The sequence below is a fragment of the Triturus cristatus genome, chromosome 8 (assembly GCF_964204655.1).
Source record: "Triturus cristatus chromosome 8, aTriCri1.1, whole genome shotgun sequence".
Lineage (NCBI taxonomy): Eukaryota > Metazoa > Chordata > Amphibia > Caudata > Salamandridae > Triturus > Triturus cristatus.
Genome location: NC_140591.1, coordinates 1116098749 through 1116122040, shown reverse-complemented (window position 1 = coordinate 1116122040; position 23292 = coordinate 1116098749). Strand labels below are relative to the sequence as shown.

The 23292-nt window shown below is 43.1% G+C and overlaps 1 protein-coding gene across 1 annotated transcript in view; it reads left to right on the top strand.

The window, feature by feature from the left end:
* GRTP1 (growth hormone regulated TBC protein 1) overlaps window positions 1–23292 on the top strand; it is a 691802-nt gene that overhangs the window by 564299 nt on the left and 104211 nt on the right. The window lies entirely within an intron of this gene.

Sequence of the window (23292 nt, the reverse complement as noted above, 5' to 3'; positions counted from 1 at the left end):
TTTTACCGGTCGCATACGGGCCGATTTGCAGATTCGGCTCCTTTGCGACCGGTAAAATGCCTTTTCAGATGCATCAAAGGCATTGCCGTCGCAAAATAGGTAATCGCAATAAATTGCGAATGCTTTTAGGGAATCGTAAATTGTGATTCCCTATTCGGGACGCAACAAGCCTTTCCTAAATGTGACTTCGCATTTAGGAAACACTAATTTCCATCAACTGCAAGTTGATGGTAATTTGCAAACACTTTGAAAAATGCACTTTTGTGGCGCACACACATGCCCTTAGGGCATATGTGTGCGCCACATGTGAACACAAGCCAATTTTGGGGGTGCATCAGCGTGGCCTTTTGGCCCTCTAGCACCCATGAAATTGCATGCGCAATTTGTGATTACCTATATGGTAATCGCAAATTGCAAATGGTTTCCCATTCATTCCTATGGGCCTCTAGGCCCATAGCCATGAATGGAAAGACATTCCCTAATAGGGAATGTGTAGGAAACGCAATTTATTGAGTGATTCCTACATGCATAAAGAATTGCGAGTCCTTAATAACGATTCCTTAAAAATCGCTATTAAGAAATCGCAATTCCTTACTTTGAAGCATGTGCCTCCTAGTACTGAGTATCGATTTCAGGCAGTTCCTAGAGGGCATGGCTGATTATAAAATTCCTAATTCAGCCTACTCCTATGATTTCCGTCACCATTATTTTATATTGAAAATATGCATATTTCTAAATGTAGTACAACCCCACATCTGCCTGTTCACAAAGCTTGTTTCATTAGCTCCGTCTGCCTCAATTGTTAGTTATGTTATGTTAATATATTATATATATAAATCACCAACGGTCTCTAAGCGCTGAAATATTGACCGAGAACCCAAACGCCCCCTACTACCAGCTGATCAGACAAAGGTGGTGAAGCTTATCCAAATGCCTCAATAAATAGGATGGTCGTCAGTTTCCTCCTAAAAGGAAGTAGCATAGATTCTCCACGTAGACTCTCCGGTAGCTTATTCCAGAGCTGGGGAATTACTACAGAGAAAGACCGCCCTCCCAGCGTAGTTCTATTAAAGCGCGGACAAGTCAGCAGATTTCTCCCGGATGAGCGGAGACACCGACTAGGAATGTACGGCTTCAGTCGGTCTTTTACATAGCTGGGAGCTGCTCCGTACTGAGCTTTGTGTGCAATACACTGGCCCTTAAACCTGATCCTTTCCTTAATCGGGAGCCAATGTAGTTGTTGTAGCAGGGGTGAGGCGCTAGTTCTTTTTGGCAGCTTAAAAATCAATCTTGCTGCATCATTTAGTGTCACCTGGAGTTTCCCCAGGGGTTTCTCAGGGAGCCCTATGTAGACTGCGTTGCCATAATCCAGACGTGATAGAATTAATGCGGACACAATGGTACGCATGGTGGAAAATGACAGCAGAGGTACCAATTTCCTAAGTTGTCTCAGCAGATTCACGCAGCTCCCCACAACCGCCGCTACCTGATTGTTCATTGTTAGCTTGGCATCTAACCTGATGCCCAGGCTTTTCACAACTGACACCGGTATCGGAGTAGCGCCATGCTCTTGTGGCCAGAAAAGGCTGGACCATGGGTTAGCCCCCGTGCCAAGGGACAGCACCTCTGTCTTGTCTGGATTTACCCTGAGCAAATTTTTGGTACCGATCCTCCAGGAAGGAAATAATCCACTTGAGGACTGTCCCAGTCACTCCCAGCCGTCGAACATGGGTTACCAGTAGTGCATGGTTCACTGTGTCGAATGCAGCTGAGAGGTCCAATAAGATCAATGCAGAGGGGATTTTCTTGTCCGTAGTGAGTCTTAGCTCATCTAACACCGAAAGCATCATCAGCTCAGTGCTATTATGAGCCCTAAACCCGACCTGCCGGGCATGTAACAACTGGTGATCTTCCAGGAAGGACGAGAACACTAGGAGCACGTGTTGTTCGAGAACCTTAGCCAAGAAAGGAAGCCTCGAAATAGGTCTAAAGTTCTTTAGATTCTTGGTGTCTGCCCCTGTTTTTTTTTTTTAATAGAGGAATCACCATTGCTTCTTCGAACTTGTGTGGGACTTTCACTGTAGTCAAAGACAGGTTTAATAGGGACAGCACCTCTGGCCCAATTACTGGAAGGCCCATTTTGAACACTCCTGGAGGGCAGGGATCCTCTGGTGACCCCGATTTCACTTTAGCTATTATATCGGCCAGGTCATTTGGATCAAGAGCAGGGAAGACTGAGAGTGAGCCACTCTGAAAGTCTGGTGGATCTAGAACTGGAAAGGGACAGGGGCTTAGGTGGGTGCTACCTATTTTCCTGATGATGTATTGGACCTTAACTAGGAAGAAATCTTGAATTTTCTCACAGTCATCCTGACTGAAGACCGCCCTATGTTCTTTCTTATGGCTCAGCTCTTTCAATACTCTGAAAGTCTCTTTTTGGATGTTTATAGCCTCCCTGATCTTTAATTCATTGTATACAGATTTAGTTGTAATAATTAGATCTTTATTGGAGGCTAGTTTTAATTTATATTTCTCAGAATTTTCTGTGTCGTATCGCTTCCGCCACTGCCTTTCACATTGGCGAATGGCCTGTTTTTTCCGTCTTAATTCTTCAGAGTACCATGGAGCACCCTTAGTTCTATTCATTATTCTTTCCCTCCAGCCAGTGAATAAGTTTATTGTACTCCTGGTCAGGGTCACTGAACTGAGTCCCTGAATGGGCTGTCTCACATAGTGTGGCCCTTAGTCCGGTGTCCTCTATCTTACGCCAGTTCTGTACTGTTCTCCACGATGAAGGCAGGTGAGCTGGTTTACTTTGTCCCGAAATTTCAAAATTGATCTGAAAGTGGTCTGACCAGCTGCAAGGTCTGCACTCTGTCAATGACGCTGCTGAGGACATAGTCCAGATGAGGTCTAAAGTGTGGCCCTTCTCATGGGTAGGGATCTCCACAATTTGATTCAGCCCCAACATGGTCATGGCCTCATCAAACTCCCTGGCCACGTAGTCTCTAGGTGTCAAATCCCAATGGTTAGTGTGTCTCACATATCTTTCTCTTGTGCCATTGATTGTTATTATGTTCACCGATTAAACCCTTTTTGAATAAGATTTTATAAAGTTAGTAAAAGAGTGTGCAAGCTCCTAAAATTGATTTAAGAACTATTTATCATGCACCCTTTTCATGAAGATTCACAACTGCAGCCTCTCCAATCTCTGCCTTTCCAGCTCTCTCCCGCTCTCAACATGAACTTTCTCTGTTAACAAACCTCCGTGATTTCTCCATATACTTCACTTTAATCCCAACCGGAACGACCTGTTGGAAAGAAATGAGTTTCATGGAATCATTGGCGTCTGTTGGCAAATTGAAGCCTGTTAAGTGTTTTTAGAAAGTCTCCCCTTTCCCCTGCTTTACTAAAACAATCTCTTTTTGACTGTGCTGCCAATTAGCAGATCCTTGAAAAGGACTGGAACTTCCTGTATCGCATTTGAATCTACGGCTTTAATAAACAATTTGCTCTTCGGAGTTACATACAGTTGTTTCCAGCCTTTTTTGCATCTACCATGGATTCTTGAATTTGTTTACCTAGGCCCCGAAAGATGTTATATGGATTCTTGAATTTGTTTACCTAGGCCCAGAAAGATGTGATATGGATTCTTGAATTTGTTTACCTAGGCCCAGAAAGATGTTAAATGGATTCTTGAATTTGTTCGCCTAGACACAGAAAGCTGTGATAAATTGCAAAAGGATTACAAGCCTCTATAGGTGGTAAGCAAACTGTTTTCCAACCGCCACTCAAAAATCTACATGTTGCAAACTAGAGTTGCACGCGAGAGTATGTACAAGGCATAGGAAAACAGGGAAGATATTGGAAGGCATACCACATTTGTAGAAACATACAGAGTAAACCCTGCAAAATAGAACACATTCACACCACATTAAACAAGGGGCTCCAGTGAATACACAAGACATAGAACACAGTATATGGTTTTATCCCAGTATAATACATCGTCTATAATACATCGCTAACAAACCGTTTTACTTCAAATCGAAGTGTAGCAAAGTCCTAGGTGTATACTTTGCATGACCAGACAATTTAAATCTAGATTCAACTGACCCACCTTCATCAGGAGTGAATAATAATCCTTCACTAACTCCTTAAGGATGCTCTCCATGACTCCATTAGCTGATGGAGGAGCAAAGTTACTGTCCTGCTCCTAGAAGCGGAGGACTTCTATCAATCCTTTTGTCCGTCTCCACACCTAAAAAAAACAAACTCGATAGAGCTTCTACTCCATTGACGCCCATCAAATCACTCATACCAAGCTGGTGCTTAGCAACCTGCCTGAGGCTCCTGGATCTGTCATCTTTAGTCATATCACAATTATATTTCACTTTGACCACCTCAGTACTACTAACCTTTTTTCAACTTATGTTTTATAAATAAATGAAGAGGCTCTTCCGTAAACAGCATATTATTTTACAACCAAGATATCAGCAGTGAATCAAAGCAAATTTGCTGCGCATCGTAATCCTGTCAATTCTAGTAGTACCCCCAACCCCTGATACATTCTCAGGTCCCACATATCAATTTACAAATGCTTATTCACTCAGCATAGTGATAACTACACCTGGGCAAGCATACATCACATGTCTTAGTTACTCAACGTATTCAAACTTCTGTATAGTGTAGCAGTATAAACTATGGGATGTGTAGGTAGTCATAGGTTTTTCGTACTAAATACTACAAGTAACCCAGTAACACTGTTGATCACTCAAGAGCCCTCTCTTGTGTTTTCTCACAAAGTTTTCTAACATAGCCCCAGAGTTTTGACTGTGTATTGCTTCCCTGTTTTGGAGACTATTGTCATCAAGAAGGAAAGTTTAGCTGTTGCCCCCTATTCTCATTGTTGCACCCGCTCAGTGATAGTGCCGACTTTCCGACCTCTGCTTTGTCAAAAGCAATGCCATGTGTACAAATCTAATCGCTTGTTTCCTGGATTCTGGATAATAAAACAGTCCCTACACATATCACTTGAGCGTCACCTACACATTAAGATCCTGTCATTCCTCCTCCAGCCACCACCATCTCACTCCAGTATTCACACAGAGCTGCACATTACCAGACCTGTGAAGGAAGTCTGCTTTGTTTTCCTGATTTGGCACTGAATATAATCTTTAGTTTAACTGAGTCATATTTGCTTGATGCAAATAAATAAACTAAATCATTTAAATCAAGAGTTTGTTGAGGCCCTTGCAGCATATCGTATTGATCTATCCCAGTCTTCCTCAGGTGGCTCCTCCACCAAAGCTGCCAACTACACATCCTTCAGTTTCTTAAGAGAGAACTTGGAAACTGCTGACACAGAAATCCATAAATTTAAGATTTTGTTTCTTGCCTAACCGAAGTGACGAAATAGCTGCTAATAAGTTATCCCTGTGGGATTCTCGCAAAATACAAAGTTGAATAAAACAGAAGTTCAAAACTGAAAACATTTTTTTTATATTATAAACCCCAAAAAGTGTGAACAAACACACATAAAAAAGGCTCAGAAAATATCCTAGGGTAAAATTGTCCATACAGTCTCCTCTAAACAAAAGACAGGAACAGGTTGGGTGATTTTACAGAGCTGGGCGCAACGTCTGGTCAGAGGCCAGGCCTTTTGCCCAATGCTCTGCTGCAAATGGCCACCCACCATCTGCACTGGGGTTCCCTGCCTGAAGAGTCACAAACCCTACACATAAAATATGATTTAAAAAAAAAAGATATTCACTGAAAAAAAACGAAGATTAAAGTGACATTATACTTGGGCATGGAACAACGTATGTTGGGGAGAGAAGTTGGCCTAACTGCTAGGGCGGTCGACCTCGAATCTGGGTAACTGGGTTTGAGTCTAAGCTGAATATCCTGTGAATCTGGGCAAATCACTCAATCTCCCCGTGCCTAACAAAAATGAATGTGTGTCCTCATGTAACGGAACTGGTACTATGTAAAGCGCTCTGATACCCGATACCTTCGGGTCAAGTTCGCAATATATAAAACTCTGTTAAAAAAAAATGCATCAAACTTTGTTTTAGGTTAATAAAAACGATCACAATATTGGCATATACGCAACTTAATACACATCAATTCTTGGTGTGATGTAGCACATAATTACTAATGGTTTCATATAATTATAAACACAACATAGTCGAACACATCCTAATTGTTTGCTAAAACTTTATACCACCAGGCTTCGTGTTAAGTATTGTATGGTAGCAACGCTGATGGTGAATGGGTAGATCATTGGATAGCCATGTCATGGTTAAGGTTACTACCATAAAACAGCAATGTCAAGTTCTAAGATTACTCTGTGTAATAGTGATAAATTACATCAATTTACTGTTAGTCTGGGGTTAGATGGGTTAAGTGCCTTAAAATTAAAAGAGCCAACAATTCAACAAGGAGAGCTAAGCCACGGGTCTGGCTTGGCTCTAAAAGCCCCAGCACGGGCCAAGCCCTGGAGATGCTTGCCACATAAATCGTGCAGCAAACATCATGTACAAGAAATATCTTCGGAATTCATGAAAGTGTATTTGTTTAACATACTGTATCGTTTCACCTCATGACATTAGATTATGTCATTGCATTGAGAGGTATTTATTTAAAAAAATCAAAATGTAATTAGAAACATTCATGCCCCCTCTACCTGACGACAAAAGTCCACATGAAATAATTCGAAGTTTGGCTTAGTCAACATATAAATTGGGCTTGGCAAGTTGTTTTTCCTTTGTAGATGAGAACCGACGCATACATCTGCCTCATCTGTGTGATTGCATTTTATGTCATGTAAGCTCTTATCTCCACACTAGAGATAGCCAAGCCACTGATGGTGGAGCCTTTGCTCTAGCCAGAGGCCTGGCTCAGGCTCAGCTGGAATACCTCTTGGGCTCACCCCAAAGCTGTATAAAGGGTTTAGCCAATTTTCTTACAGGTCACGCTTCCAGCCCAGCGATGCACATGACATTGTAAAGGGCCTGATTACGAGTTTAGAGGAGGGGATACTCCATCACCATCGTGACGGATATCCTGTCGCCGTATTACGAGATTCATAGGAAATAATAAAATTGTAATACGACTGACGAGATATTCGTTATGTTTGTGACCGAGTAACCCTGTCCGTCAAATTCATTATCAGGCCCAAAGTCTTAACAGTGGGGTATCCATAGGCCAAGGTCATGAAGGAATTAGCACTAAAGAACAAAGCGAGCTCAGCCAATAGCAAATCTCAAATGATCTTGAATTATCTTTCTTGAAGGGGTTCTGTTTTACATGACAAAACCGTTAATGATATAAAAGGCAAGTCTGTTATTTGTACCCTACATGTGGCCTTTATACATGGAGCAACTTTATAGTCTATGAAATTAAACACTAGAAGTTTTGGCACCGTGCACATCCTGAACTCACTTATTTGAGGGAAACATCCTTTACCACGCAACCATTACAACGCGGTATGGTTACATCGTGGGTTTTTACAACGATAGTCGTTACACCGACTTGCACTGGAGGGCGCTCTAGACTAAGGAATAGTGTGATTTACTATTCCAACACCTTCCCTACTGTACGTAGACTGGAGTTGGAATAGTAATTCACACTATTCCTAAATCCAGCGCCCTCCAACGCAAGTCGATGTAACGACTTGCGTTGTCAAAACCGCGATGTAACATACCGCGTTGTGATGGTACGCGTTGTATCATCATACATCCCTTATTTGAAGGTGCCCTGATTTGTGATATTGAAGAAAAAATAAAATAGTCACCTGAGAACACACAACTTGGTGAATCAGGGAAGCCTAGATTGCTCCTTGATTTTTTGTTTTCAAATTGTGCAACTTAGAAACTAGATTGGCAAAATCAGATTGGGAGATTCCTCATCTGGCATCTTGAATGGGGGTGCAGGTACCAACACAGAATTCCCTCAGTAGGCCTCACCACTTCGCCTTGCGAGGGGAGTCTAAGCACTGCTGCTTAGAAGCCTCCCTGCTGCGTCCTGCGGCTGCGATGGGAGGTGGCGCACAACATGCTGTTCCTGCTCCAGCTGGACCATTGCCTTCTACACAGAATGACAATGGGCCGGTCGATAGTCAGTGCTGGGTTTGAAAGGGGCTGCTGCACCTCTAGAGTTCTGAGGAGCAGTACGAGCTGGCCCCAATAAAGTCAAACGGCTACATCTGGTCTCAGGCATTGGGCCTCTGGCACTTGCCAAATGCCCACCTTCTAAAATGGATATCTCATTCTCCAGCTTTGTTAATGCTTTGTCTTTCATTTGTGGCGTACATTATAAGGTGGGTGGCTGGCCTAAGCCACATGAAGGCTCAGCTCATTTTGGGCTCTAGGGCCCAAGTGGACCTCAAGCAGAGCCAGGCCTCTGGATTGACCTTCAGTGACACGCCCACATCTAGTGTAGTGGTAATACTGTAGCTTACATGGAATTTTTTTTAAATAAAATAAAGTTTAAAGAGACGTTCTAGTTAGGTGATGTAGTCACACAAGAACTAATGTTTGAAAAGCCAGAAAACTCAGAAATTCTCCAGTTATAGTTTAGTGAGCTAACTATAACTTGCGCCCCCGTCATGCACTGTTAATGACCTCACATATTACATCACTCATGACATGGTTAGAGACATCACTTATGCCATCATCAATAATGCTGCTATTTGCATTACTCCATAAACCTTAGGTCATTTAAAAAAAACAAAGTGAGTATTAAAGGGCATACATCCATATACAGCATAGACAATCTCTATGTATGTGCGTGTCTATAGAATAGCAATAGTACAGCCCAGAAGACAAGTCTGCTTCACAATGCTAAACATTTCATGGTGACATCGTGCACACTTTACCTATCAGTATGTGTCAAACAATGTAGAGGCTGACCACAAATGTTAGTAGAGGCACGTTTCAAACTGTTGTCCCTTGTATCCAGGGCCTGTTGCCAAAAAATAAATAAATCTAAAGCTTCTGTTTGCAATAGATCAGTCAACTGTTAATCTCTGTACATATGCCCACCTTAAATGCTTGTTGAACAGTGCTACATACAATTTTTAAATAAACTGGAGGCTTATAAGGTGTGGATATTTAGTTTCAGAAGTTCCGTAAGTAATTTGTGACAGTATACATTGTTGAAGAATGTATAATGTCTGGCTGACTACTCAGGGTTGTCCATAGGGCCTGGCTCCACTTGCCTTATCAGTTGCTAATGCATACCTGCAACTTGTTGACTTAAAATTGTATGTCAGATGTGGTGTTTAACAGGCACACCCCATTATGGTGAATAAATAAAAATCACTTTTCAGCGGGTATTCAATGCACATTAAGTTGCTGACTCCTTAAAGTGTACAGAGCGGTTTAGTTTCGCAGACAGCTGAATACCAATAAAGAAAAAGATAACACGTGGGTGACTTGAGAGGTATACTTAGTGTCCTGATTGTGGCGAAAGGTATCTTTCTCCACCACTTGAGGGGTGATAGAAAATTGGTCGTGAGTATAGCTTGTTTAATACCTTCTAGTGCAAAAAGTATGTAGTACACAGACATACTTATTGGAGGATGTCATCTAAGATGTCATGAGTGATATCATCAATGATGTAATTTAACATGCCATGAGCGATGTGATATGTGAAGTCAAAAGTAATGCACGACGGGAGTGCAAGTTTATAGTTCGCTTACTGACCTGTGACTGGTGAATTTCAGTTGTTTTAGCTTCAAAATGTTAGTTCTTGTTTAACTTCATCACCTAACTATAATATCACTTTAACCTTTGTTTTTTTCCAGTACATTTAAAAAAATAAAAAATTATGTAAACTAATGTGAGCGCAAACTTCATGCGGATGAAAATCTATACAATAGCAGCAATCACTAATCCCTTATTGTGGGATTGCATCCTAGAATCAAGGTGCAGGTAGAAGAGTTATGCAAATTCTCATTGTGGAATGGTCACTTTTTAACTTCCTTGATAACAATTAAAATCATGGGACGCTCTCATAGTAAGTCTTTTAAATAGAAAAAGAAGACTACGGGATTGATTACGATGCCTGTCGGAAAGCCTCCAACCGACTTGGTAGGTTTAAAGTCCAACCGGCGTATTATGATGATGGCGGTCCCAGCTTAAACCAGCCAGGGAAATAGACGCGGTTCCGACTGACTCAAGAAGCCCGTCGGCCTGTCATAAAACCCTGATAATCCCTTGAGGACGGCGTTTCCAACAACGTGATTATGATGTCGGTTTCCAATAGCCAATCCATGTCGGCCTTTCCGACATGGATTGGTTGTCAAAAACTGACTTTGCGGGCCCCAAGCAGCGCCCCCTCCCTCACCCCGGCCCTCCGCATTTGGCCTACACATCCCCACACGGTGCAGGGAGGTTTAAAAACGGTGTCAATCGGGGGTAGCTCGGACCGACATCGTAATTAGGGCCTTAGTGTTGTTTAATGCTCATCAGTCCATAAGGCAGAATGAACAAGGTACCCTGCAGAATGACGAGGGGTCTCCAGGAATCCCATATCGAGCATATATCTGTGGTCTTTAGAATGAATGGGGACTCCTCAACGCTGCAGGGGGTGCGATATACCCCTTATATTGTTCAAATTCACACAAAGATGTCCACTTTAGCTGTGAATTATCTTGTAAAGACTGGGAGAAGGGTTAATGTAAAGGTGAAAAAAAGCTTTTTCATTCTGACAAAAAAAGGACAAATTATTTTTATTATTAGGTCACTTGGAGTTGACGCTTTGTGGCGCTGTGATATCCCACTGCATGAATGCCTGGCTTTCATTCGGGGTCCTGTAACTGATACTCGTCAGACTGAATAGTGTCTACTTGCACAGAACATTTCTGAAAAGAAGTCAAAAAGGAAAACCAGCTTCTCGCGTTACCCGTCCTCTTTCAGTACTTTACAATAAGGAACATAGACAGAAAGAGTATTGAGGGAATGCATGTTCTGGAGTGGAAACTGGATGCAAGCTTGTCCCGAGGATTGTGAGAGGGGTAGGGAAGGGTATGCTGCTATTTTACAACTTTTTTTTTAACCCTTTCACATTAGGCATTGGAAAAGGGAGAATTGTGTGCTAGAGGGACCGGTTTCAACTTTAAAATAGAAAGCATTGAGCAGAGTAGAGTTCTAATTCCAATAATGAAGCAATCCCCATAGAAAATAACTAATTATAAGTCTGAAAATGAATAGTGACCATTGAGTTGGGCTGCCCTGGTTAAAAAGACTCTCCAAGAGGCCCGCTTTCTTCTTCTCGGGCAGTCTCTCTTTAATTCCATCCATTCATCTCCCCTTCTCCCGCTCTCTAATCGCTTTCTCTCTCCCTTCCCCCTCTCTCTCTTGAAGGCTGCGGATGCCTGCTGCAGTTAACCTGTGGGAGCTGGCTAAAGTGACAGAGGCACCAGGCGCGCCCCAAGGCTTTTAAACCCGGCCTCCTAGGGCTCCAGCCCACCAGGGAAATGCCCGGTGGAATAGAAGGCCGGTCCGGGGCTGTGAGCAGCATGGCCCTATAGGGCACCTCTTGCGCGTTTTGTCCACATTCAGCTGTAACTGAGAGAACCGTACGTCTGTGCGGGGATTTAATACCGGTGCCTATCTGAACATCTGATATATTTTTTCACAATGCCTAGGCAGTATTTTAAAACCAGCCTGTTAAGGTTTTAAAGGTAGAAGAGATGCAGCACAGGAATTTTAAAACCGGTCAAAGCTTTTTGTGCCTACATAAATCTAAGAAGGATTAAGTTTTTAAATCCTTGAAGTAGGGCGGGCCCCGTCTGACCTACAATTTCTGTATTTCGAGGTTGGGCCTTATGTTGTTGGAAGCATATATTAGGCACGTCTGATTGCTCCATGGCATATTTTACTTTACTTTTTTTTACTTTTCAGCGTTTACCTTAAAGACCTTATGAAATATAGTTCTGCAAAAGAAAGCAGAAATTCTTGGGAGAATCTTTGATAGTCTCAAGATCCATCGTATTTACTTACCGCCATATGCATGTGCGGTACTGCAGTCTCCATGTCTCATGGTAGGCTGTACAAGGCAGAGGGAAATATTCTGCTGCAGCTACAGTGTGCCAGCGTTGGGGTTGCTCTCCTCTCAATAGCAGGTATCAGTGTGATGCTAAGGAGTGGTGCCTGTAGTGAGCAGTGATGGTCTATGATTACATCACAGGTGTGGAGGCAACAAAGGCAGTGGGGACCTGTATATGGTCAAATACAAGCACAAAGTCAGCGAGTAAATAGGCGAGGAAGCGTTTTTATTTTTTTAAGGTTTTTTTGTATGGAGTTTAATATAGCGCAAACTTGACCCGAAGGTATCAGAGCGCTTTACATAGCAACAGTTGCGTTACATGAGGACACATTCATTTTTGCTAGGCACGGGCGATTAAGTGATTTGCCCAGGTTCACAGGATGTTCAGCGTCATTGCCGAGACTCAAACCCAGTTCCCCAGATTCGAGGTCGACCGCCCTAGCCGTTAGGCCAACTCCTCTCCCCAGGGTTGCAGGGGGTTAACGCATTGTGATGTAGACTTCTTTAAGGAGCTGAGTCTTGAACGCTTTCCTAAATTGGAGCAGTGTCGGGGCGGATTGAGGGATGTTGTTCCAGATCTTGGGTGCATAGATTGAAAAGGCCTGCTGGTCTGTCCTGTGGATTCCTGGATTATTGTATTTGCCTCTGCCTGACCTGCTTTCATCAGTGCCATCATAGAATGTTTAAAGGGATAGAAAATAACAGAGCAGTACTATGGCAGAGCATTCTTGAAAGCAGTAACTATCTAATCTATCTCACATAGTATTGGCTAGAGAAAAGGAAAGAATAAGGTGGATGTGTGAGACATGTATGTTACATAGATATCAGGAGCGGCCACTGGCACTGTGAAGTGGTGAGGCAGGGGAAACACAAAAAAAGACACATAAAGAATTAAATACAACTGCACTTACCTGCTCCGACGGCGGCCGCCTTACTCCCGATCCTCGCGCCCATGTCAGGAACCTGGTGCACACTGCGTAGGCTCCCAGCGCTGCTCACATGCTGGGAATGTTTTTCAACACAGGAAGGTGGAGAAAGGGACAAAAGGCTAAGTGTTTGTGACGGTTTGGCCGGCCTTCTGGGGCCAGCAGAACCATCATGCGCATTTAGCAGTTCCCACCACTCTCCTGTCCTCCCTGGTGCTGCAGCGTCACTCTGGCTGTCTCCGCCCCTACCTTTGCACGGCTGGCAGGACGCAAAATAAAATGACAATAAAAACGTTTTATTGTTATTTTATTTGACCTTGCCTCTGCTGGCTTTCAGCATACCCTCTTCTCATGTTCACTTAGAATTGAGTACTCCTGCTGTCGCCCATGGAGCTAAAATGGCGTTGAGTCTTTATTTCAGCTATACGCGTTACTGCCCTGAAAATAAACCAACAGCCGGGACTTTGGTTAGGGGTCGGGTTTTAACACACATGTAGGGATAGGTGAACGGTTACCTGGTTAATAGTTACAACCGGCTGTGAAACAGTTTGTGCAGTATCTGCTGCCAGTATTATGGTGCTAAAGGTTGTAGCACGAGAGAAGGTTAGAGTTTTTTTGGGGAGAAAAAGATCAGCCCCACGCTAAGACAACACTTCTGTTCACTAACTCTCCAATGAAAGCTCCTCTCTAAACATAACACGTTTCCTAAAAATTTGTTTCCAACAAGTAGATATCATGGGAAGTATAGCGTGTTGGATAAAACATTGGCCAGCAGGGTAGCATCTGCTGTTTGTGCCATTTAAGCACAGAGACCTTATTGCACATTTTTACCAAATGCTGATCCTAATATTGCTTTGAATTTGTTACCAACGAGAATTTTGAGAAGAACAAAATATTCGCACCTCAATTGAAGGTATGTGGCTGTGCTTGGAGGGGTTGAGACTAGTACAATGTCTTGAAATTCATGGAGAAAACCCTGAATCATTTAAGGTCAAGCTGTTCAATGAGTGGTGATTAACTATGGTCTTAGTTTCTGTGGAAGGGCCTAACGCGCTGTTATTATTGCTGTCAGTGAAAGAGCTGAGTTGACTTAGGAAAGATTTCTTGTCCAGGAGTGGATTCTGGTCTACTCTAGGTATTTTAATAGATGTATTTTCTAATGAATAATTCTAACTGCATATTCCTCACCTTAAAATATTCCCCAGGTGTCAGATTGGATCTGGTGATTTTTCATAGCAGTGTTCCTGTGCGCTTCTAGGTTGCACCAGGTGGCTCCACGTTGGCTCCATACTGCCTCGGAAGTGACAGAGCAGAGTTGCATATATATATATAAGCACCATCCCTAGCCACTGACATCCGTACCATGCCTCTCAACACAGATTTGGAGCACAACTCCCAAATCTGTCAGATTTTCAACGATATCCACACTTCATACTGTGTGCTAAGGAAAATTTACCTACAGAAAATGACCAGATTCAAGCTGTATTTAGACATGATTGGGAGCCAGCAAAACGGAGTACATATGAGAGAATTAAGACATAGAACACCAAGAGGCGATAAGACGAGTAGGTCCTTTGCTGTATTTGTTACTCTTTAATCAAATTCGAGTTCACGAAATAGAGGTAAGCGCACCCAACGCATTTCGCCTTTTTACAGGCTTCCTCAGGGCAACAAAAATACATTAAAAAAACATATGTAAGTCCAAAAACAATTATCCATAGATACATATTATGTACAACACTACACACAACATAAAAAGGGCTAGCACTTAGCCCATGAAGGACTAAAATACTTGAGAACATGTTACATCTCATAATCTTAGACATAAAAGTCATAGGGCTAGAGACTTTCCATAACATATTGTACGCTTTGACAAACATTACTACAGCAGTGTCACATATACAATTATACAAACACTTCATAAATATGAGACATATTGTACTTCAAAGAGCAAACATGATTCATGCTGTGTCACGACTCCAGGAACTGATGTCGGTCGCAGATCTGCACAAGGTGTGTCTTTGGTGCCTAGACTCAGGATACAAAAGTCATGCGATAAGTGCACCCTGCTATCCCATCCTAGGGCACTTGTAATAAGGCAGACTAGATATTCATCATGTTGAAATGGATAACCCACCCGCCAAACTCTAAATCAGGCCCTAAAACAAATGTTTTGACAGAAGTCCTACATCCTGGACAGGCAACATCTGAGGCCCTTGCTTCCTTTCAATGATGCTCTTACTGATACTCTGATGGCTTACTGAGCAAAACCATTTTCTTGCCCGCCTGTGATCAGGCATGTAGCCAGACCTCACAGACCAGCACCTGGCACCTAGATTTTCTAACCAAGCATCCCACTCCAGAGGGCCTTATTGTGCCCGTCTCAACCAGTAAAAGGAATCCCAAACCCCTCTCCACCACTTCTCCTGGTAAGGAATCTAAAAGGATTGTCACCTTTGGAAAAAAGCATAGTGTCACTCAATGTAGTCTGCCTGCTAGGTCGTTACACCCATGCCCGTTGCAGGCAGTACAAGTAGATCTGAGGGCCTCTTTGGCCCAGCCAATACATGATGGTTAAGTTGCAGCCAAATATGTTTTTTGCACAGTTTTGGATACAACAGATTGCCGTGGCTGGGGGGTTAGTTCCAGCGTAGTCGTTCATCTGGCGGTGTGTTGGCTTCGTTGATAGACATGCCCCTTGAAGAAGCCCGTCTCTACGAAGAAAAAGAGGAGTCTGCTTTGGAAAGCTTTGAAGATAGTAGAGCTACAGCGCATTCCTTGGGGCTGTTGACCCAAGCCAAACAAATTTAGGAGCTACTCCAGAGGTCTGTCATAGAGACAGAGAAATTAATATGGATCAGCGTGATGTCTGTTTGAGCAGATACAAATATGCATAACCGCAAACAAGAGGTCAGGGAGAAAAATACAGGAGCAGCGTGTAAATAACTAAGATACAGAAAACAGCATGAAGCAGCACAGTCGATGTCTGGTTATGCAGCGCCTCCAATTGTGGGTTGCAATTGGGGACACTGCATGTGGAGACGCTGCATGCCAAAACAGCGACTGTACTGCTCCACGCTGTTTTCCGCACCTTGCTGTTATTTACACGGCACGTCCCTTTTTCCCCTCATTTGCTGTTATGCATATTCACTTCCACTTAAACAGCAGTCACACTGCTCTATATCTGGCAGTCTCTTCACAGCAGCCCATTAATGCCCTCCATCACTGCCCTGAGGTTCCCAGCAGTATTACTATCGAATCACAAAGTAATCAATCTACCTCTGATGCTCCATCATGATCACCCTACTTTAATATTCTCCTCCATTAATTACTCAGGCTCATATATATCAGTGTCCTGAGAATGATCCCATATTAAAAGTGGATCAAAACACAGCCAACAATAATGACAGACCCGCACAAACGGCAATAATTTGTAATAGACAGACCTCATTTGGATAAATCAAGTGTGATACTCATATTAATATTTGCTCTCAAGAGTATCACTATTGCCTGAGGACCGAACACATTTTCTCAACTCACTGAAAAAAATGTTTTTCTTATGATCTATGTTACAATTTAATTTGATTTCTGTATCAAAAATGTTCTTGTGTTCTAACTTGCTTTCTTCGAACAAAATATTATGTTGGTAGGGGTCATTGTTCTATATACAGGTACGATACCCCAGGTCCCTAGTGACTTACGGGTTTCCCTTGTTTTTTATACTGTATAGACGGAGGCAACCTTCCCGCCCATGATGTCACAGGCAGCCCAATCTTTTTGGGGCAGCAAACATGGTTCCGGCAGACAATGGGCTGGCCTGCAGGTGCACAAGTCTTCCAACTCCTCCTCCACTGCTATACAGGCCAACAAGCTGCATTATTTTGCCCTTGGCAGCTCCTCGCCACCCAGTGGTAGACTGGATCCAACGTTTCCTCCAGGGTTGGCAATCTCTTTCCTCACTACCCAATATCCCTCATACACCAGAACGGATTAGACCATTCTCCCGTTGCTTTCTAAAGGTGCCATTGAGAAGGTACAGGACTCTGAGAAAGTCGGGATTGTTACTCTATTTACTGACTCTGAAAAAGAGTGGGGCCTCAGGCTTATCACAGACCTCCATCCTCTCAATGGCTTCCTACAGAAGGACAGATTCAAGATGCTCTCCGTGTGCCAGATCCCCCCTGCTTTGGACCCAGGCGACTCGATGGGTCCCTGGACTTGTAGGATAAGTACTTTCGTATTCTGTCCTGAAGTCACATAGGCATTACCTGTATTTGGAGGTGGGCCTGGAGCATTTTTGATGTACTGTGCCCCTATTCAGCCTTACTAGAGCCCTTCAGGTGTCCCCAAAAGTGATGGTGGTGGTCACTGCCCATCTTCGGAGGTCAGGAATCCCTATGCTCCCATACCTCAATGACTGACTGCTGAAGACAGGCTCGTCCCTGTCAGTCATGGACCCCCTCCAGACAACAGCAGATCTCTTGACATCATTGGGGTTCACCATCAACGAGCCGAAATCCCTCCTGATTCCATCTCAGAGGCTTGCATTCATTAAGCCACTCCTTGATACAGTGGCGTTCTGGGCTTTCTCTCCATAGCAATGAGTCAAGGTCATTTGGTGTATGATCCCAATGTTTTAGGCAGGCCGCTGGATTTAGGTGAGGGAGGTTCTGAGGCTTCTTGACTACTTAGCTTCCTGCATCCTCCTTGTCAACTATGCCAGGTGTCACAAGCCGGCCTTACAGTGGAACTTGAAGTCACAGTGGGCCCTGCACCTGTGTCGACTTTCCAATGCCGGCCAGATCTCGAAGGATGCAACACAAAACTTACAGACATGGTTAACAGACTGTTGTTAATCCTGTGACAGGCCATTCTCCCTTCCCAACCCATAGCTGACAGTGATGAAAAAAGCATCACTGCTGGTTTGGGCGGGTCACCTGGGGAAGGTGGTGCTCAAAGGATTCTTGTCTCCAGTGGAGGGCTGGTTCCGCATCAGTCTTCTGGAGCTGTAAAAAATTGATCAGGCTCTGAAAGGCTTCCTGTCGTCCATCAAGAGGATTCTAGTGCAAGTTCTCACAGACAATATCACTTGCATATAGCATGCAACAAGCAGGACCGGTGGGGTCCTGGGTCCTGTGACAGGCGGTCTAGAGTCTCTGGAGATGGTGGGAGAGCCACAGCATTTTAATGGATGACAGTCTCCTGGTGGTGTCCCTGAATGCCAGGGCAAATAAACTAAGCAAATATCATCGGCTGATCTGCACCAGCGGTTACATCCCAAGGTGGTGCAGGGCATCTTCCTCCAGTGGGGAGAACCCTCACTAGATCTTTTTGCCATGGTTGGCTCAGTGTCTACAGTTTTGCACTCTGGAGTTTCCACAAGTGCACTCTTTAGGAGACTCATTCTGGCTGGAATGGAGGAAGAGACTCATGGTACTCCTTCCCCCATTTACTCTCCTGCTGCTGAAGAAGATCTTGAATGAATTGGCCAAAGTCATCCTAGTAGCCCTCGATAGTGCCAGGAGAGCATGGTACCCAGACCTCCTGAGCTTTCACATCTCTCCTCTGGTCAAGATGCCATTTGAAGAGGATCTCATGCCTCAGCAACAAGGCAGGTTCCTCCACCCCAGTCACGCAGTCTACACCTCTGTGCGTGGAAGAGGAGCTGCAGCAATTGACTTCATTTTATTTGCTGACTGATGTGATGAATGTCATCCTTTCTTCCAGGTACCCTTCCACAAAATCCATTTATGCCAGGTGCTGGGACAAATCTGTAGTATGATGCCCGACACAAAGACCACCTACAGACAAAGCTTTTTGATGCCATTGTATTTGTCTTGTATTTAGCTCAGTCACCTTGCAGTGGGCTCTATAAAAGGTTGTTTGTTGGTTCTTTCAACCTTTCTACATTTGCTGGACCAAGCATTCATGTTTAGAATTACATGCTGTGATAAGTTTCATTAATGGTTTGACGCAAGTTTCCTCCCACACCGTTGTGATGAAACAGCGGGGCCTTAACTTGGTCTTGACATTTCTCGTGTGTAAGCTCTCTGAGCCAATGCACGTCTCCTCGTTGCATCGCCTGACCTTGAAAACTGCTCTTCATTGCAGTTTCATCAGCTTGTCATGTGGGTGAACTACAAAACTTTGAGTGCAACCACACTACACCCCTTTCTCCCAGATAAATTGGTGCTAAGCATTTGCCAGCCTTCTTACCTAAGTCGTGTCTCCCTTCCATGTTGGGCAGTCCATCACTCTACCAACCTTCTTCACTCCACCTCACCCCTCGAAATAGGAGATGCTTCATCTATTGGTCCGCAAAAGAGCTCTAAGCTTTTACATAGATCGCTCCAAGGATCATCTACTGGATGATCAGCTTTTTGTGAGTTCTCCAAAGCTAAAAAAAAGAGGAAAGGCTGTTCAGGAGATGATCTTGCTGGGGTGCATAGTCATCTGCATTAAGATTTGCTACGCACTGGCCAAAAAGCATCCCCGGATGAATGATCGGAGTGCCCATTCCACCAAGGGGAAGGCTGCTAGCAGTGTGTTGGCTGGACGAGGGCCTGTCCCTGATATCTGCCAGGCTGCGCAGTGGACATCTACGCATGTGTTTAGGAAGCACTACTGCCTTGAAAGCTAGATCCGGCAGGAAGGAGACTTGGCCTGCTCAGGTCTACAATAAGTTTTGGTCAGAGTCCACTCCTCCGACCTTCCACCTTGGGAAGGTACTGATTTGGTATCTATTCTGAGGTGTGGAATCTGCAGTTAGAAGTAGCTTTCAAAAGTACAAGCTACTTACCTTCGATCACACTCTTTCTGGTGGATTCCCTATCTAACCGAAGACTCCTCACTGCTCTCCCACATCCTTGTTCTCTGGAATGGCCTCTTTTGAACATCTAAAAAGCCCCAAAGTTAGACCCAGTGCACTGTAACCAACAATTGTCCACTTCCTGTGTCTGAAGGAGGGAAAATATAAAGAATCTGATGTAAGTGCTCAAGGATGGCAATTATTTGCTGCCTTGTCACTTCCAAGGCAGTATGGGGCCAATGTGAAGCTGCACAGCGCCACCTCGTGAGGTGCAGGAGTACTGTTACGAAAAAATCTCCCAATCCAGTCTGGCGCATAGTGAATTTTCTTTGCCATTAGAGTATCCACCAGAAAGAGCGTTAACGTAGTAATTTGTTCCTTATCAGCTGTGTATATATATATATATATATATATACTCCAAGACAGCGCTCCTTCCGATTGCTGGGACCCGAGAAAGCTGGCGCACACGCCGGCGGAGCACGCCGGAAATTTAATGTTCCAAATAAACAGATGTCGTGCGCTCTCAGGAACAAATGATCCAACACAGATGGCAGAACAAACAGGTGTTCTGCCATCTGTGTTGGATCATTTGTTCCTGAGAGCGCACGACATCTGTTTATTTGGAACATATATATATATATATATATATATATATATATATATATATATATATATATATATATTAGAGATGAACGTTCCCTGGTTCCATGACATCAGCTAATCAAGAAACCTGTCATTCATTGTCTGAAAGCAGTGCTGCTCCAAGTGATTCAGAATCGGTATCCAGTGGTGATAATGCGGCTAGTTCTCGAGCCGATTTAGGAGCTTTAACATATGCTGAAGAAATGGATTTTATTCGAGAACAGATAAAACAGTCCCTACGACCACGGAACAAGAGCAAGAATGTCACAGGCGCCAAAGGAACATCAGAAGGAGAGAGAGACGTAAGTGCTGCAAAAACAAAAGGCAGAAGTCAGCAGAACAAAAGGTGGCAGAAGCACCAACCGAAATAGATCAAACTATCGTCAATGTTACTGATGTGCAGCTTAGCCAAGCGGAAAAACAATTACTTTCTTTGGGTCTAAGTTTTTGTCCTGAGAGCAGTTTCAATTATGGGCAAACCAGAATAGACGTTTTTTAAATTCATCAGGAAACTCAAACTCACGAAATCAAACCATCAAACGACAATCCCCCAGAGACTCAAATTTCCAACAGATAGCGTTTGGTTCCAGCAAGAGCCTAGTAGCAAGTGATGTGCCATTATTGAAAACCTTGTTTACTTACTAGGGAGTGAAAGTAACTTCAACATACCGGCAGCAACTAGTACTCAAAGTTTGGCACAAATAGAGGACATCAACATGTCATCACCTTGCATCAGTCCATTCAAAGCCCCTTCGACGTTCATTCCACATATGCCACGTGATGCTATTGACATCTTTCACGACAGAGTCACTGATGAACTCAAAAAACTATATACTGCAACCAAAGTCCACAACAAGGTTGCTCCCAAGAAAAATGCACCATACTTCCAACTGATGAAAAACCTTAAAAACAACTCGTCAGTGATAATTAATAAAAGCAACAAAGGCGGCAATATAGTGCTATGGGACAAAAAGGAGTACAAAAAGGAGGCCTATAGGCATCTAAACATTCTGGAATGTTATCGTAAAATCCAACAAACTGAGGTCAAGAAAATTAGTAAAAACTACAAAGATGATCTCAATCAATGGAAAAAAGATGGACTTATTAGCAAGGATGAATTTGCATTTTTAAACAACGAGCATCCAGTAATGCCGACTCTATATTTTATTCTAAAAGTGCACAAAGGGGTTAGTCCGGTACCAGGTAGGCCTATAATATCAGCCAGAAAGAGTACTTTTGAAAATACCTCTAGGTACGTTGATTATTACCTTCAAGAGTTTGTTACCACTTTACCCACGTACATAAAAGATTCAAATGATTTCCTCCGAAAAGTAAGCTCGCAAAAATGGTCAGATGAATTTATGTTTTTAACCTTAGATATCACATCCCTTTACACCAGCATAAGGCACCAAGATGGGATCAAGGCAGTTGAGTTTTTTCTTGCAAAGAGACCTATCAGATTGTATTCCCACAACAAAATTCTGCTAAGTATGATCAAATGGTGCCTATATAACAACATCTTTACATTTGATGGGGCATTGTTCCAACAGCTACAAGGAGCAGCTATGGGGGCATGCTTCTCCCCCAGTTATGCCTGTCTCCTTGTAGGCTGGTGGGAGGAGCATGTCCTACAAGTGGAACATCATGATGCATGGGAGAGACATGTGGTTCAATGGTGGAGATACATAGATGACGTTTTTGTCATCTGGTGAGCGTCAGCTAGTGAAGCCGAAGATTTTGTAAACAAATTATATGTAAATAACATTAATTTACAATTTACGGCACACATAGATCGAGGTAGCACTAACTTTTTACACATCCAAGTACAGGCTTTCCTCTACAAAATCAAAACCAGTCTACATCGAAAGCCCACCGCCGGCAACACTTTGTTGCATGCAAAGAGTTTCCATCCGGCACATACCATCACTAGTCTCCCTTACGGCAAGTTCCTCCGTATTCGCAGAGCCTGCAGTATGGAAGTGGACCTCATACACCATCAACAAGCAGCCAAGCAGAGATTCCTAGAAAGGGGATATAATTCAAGAAAACTTGACAAGGCAATAAAAAAGCTAATCAAAATGACAGATTAGAGTTATTAAAAGGTGCCAAAGAACAAGACCAAGTCAGTGACACACATGGTCAAGGTAGTGGGGATGATACCTACACAGATACCATCCAATGTAGATTAATCACCACTTTTAGTAAACAAGCTCAAGAGATCAAAACCATTATCAGGAAACAATGGCCCATAGTATTAACAGACAGTACCTTGAAAACAGTGCTCCCAGAGAAACCGACCTTTACTTTCAAAAAAGCATATTCTATGTATAATTTCCACCAGTGGATGCATACATAGTCTGACATTAGAACCAGTGTCGTCTTGAAAACTTTTGAAAACCCGTTAAGTTACCCAATGTTCTTGATGCAAATCTATCACTTTCAAATATTCATCCTTTTACCTAACCAAAGGGGCTCCTGTGGTTAGGTAATTTGTGGCATGAGTAGTCGAGAGCCACAATGGCATTTCATAATATTTTCTTGCCTCGTCGCCGTCTTAAACAAAATTTAGCAAGTTTATATTTTTTATACATTTTCATCACCTAGCACTTTACACACTTTTTTGCACTTTACACATAAGGTTTGCACATTGTGACAGTTTTTAAGAGCTATTCAGATGAAGTAAAACAGTTGATATGACTATTTGAGGCTGATAACAGTGTTTGCACTAGCAGTATTTGCACAGACATTGAAACTGTCAACTACGTATCGAAAATCGATATTTTACTTTGTATATTTATGTGGGTATTGCATAGAACTAAAGTTGATTTTAAATGAGTTGATCTAGTGTGAGATTTTGAGCAT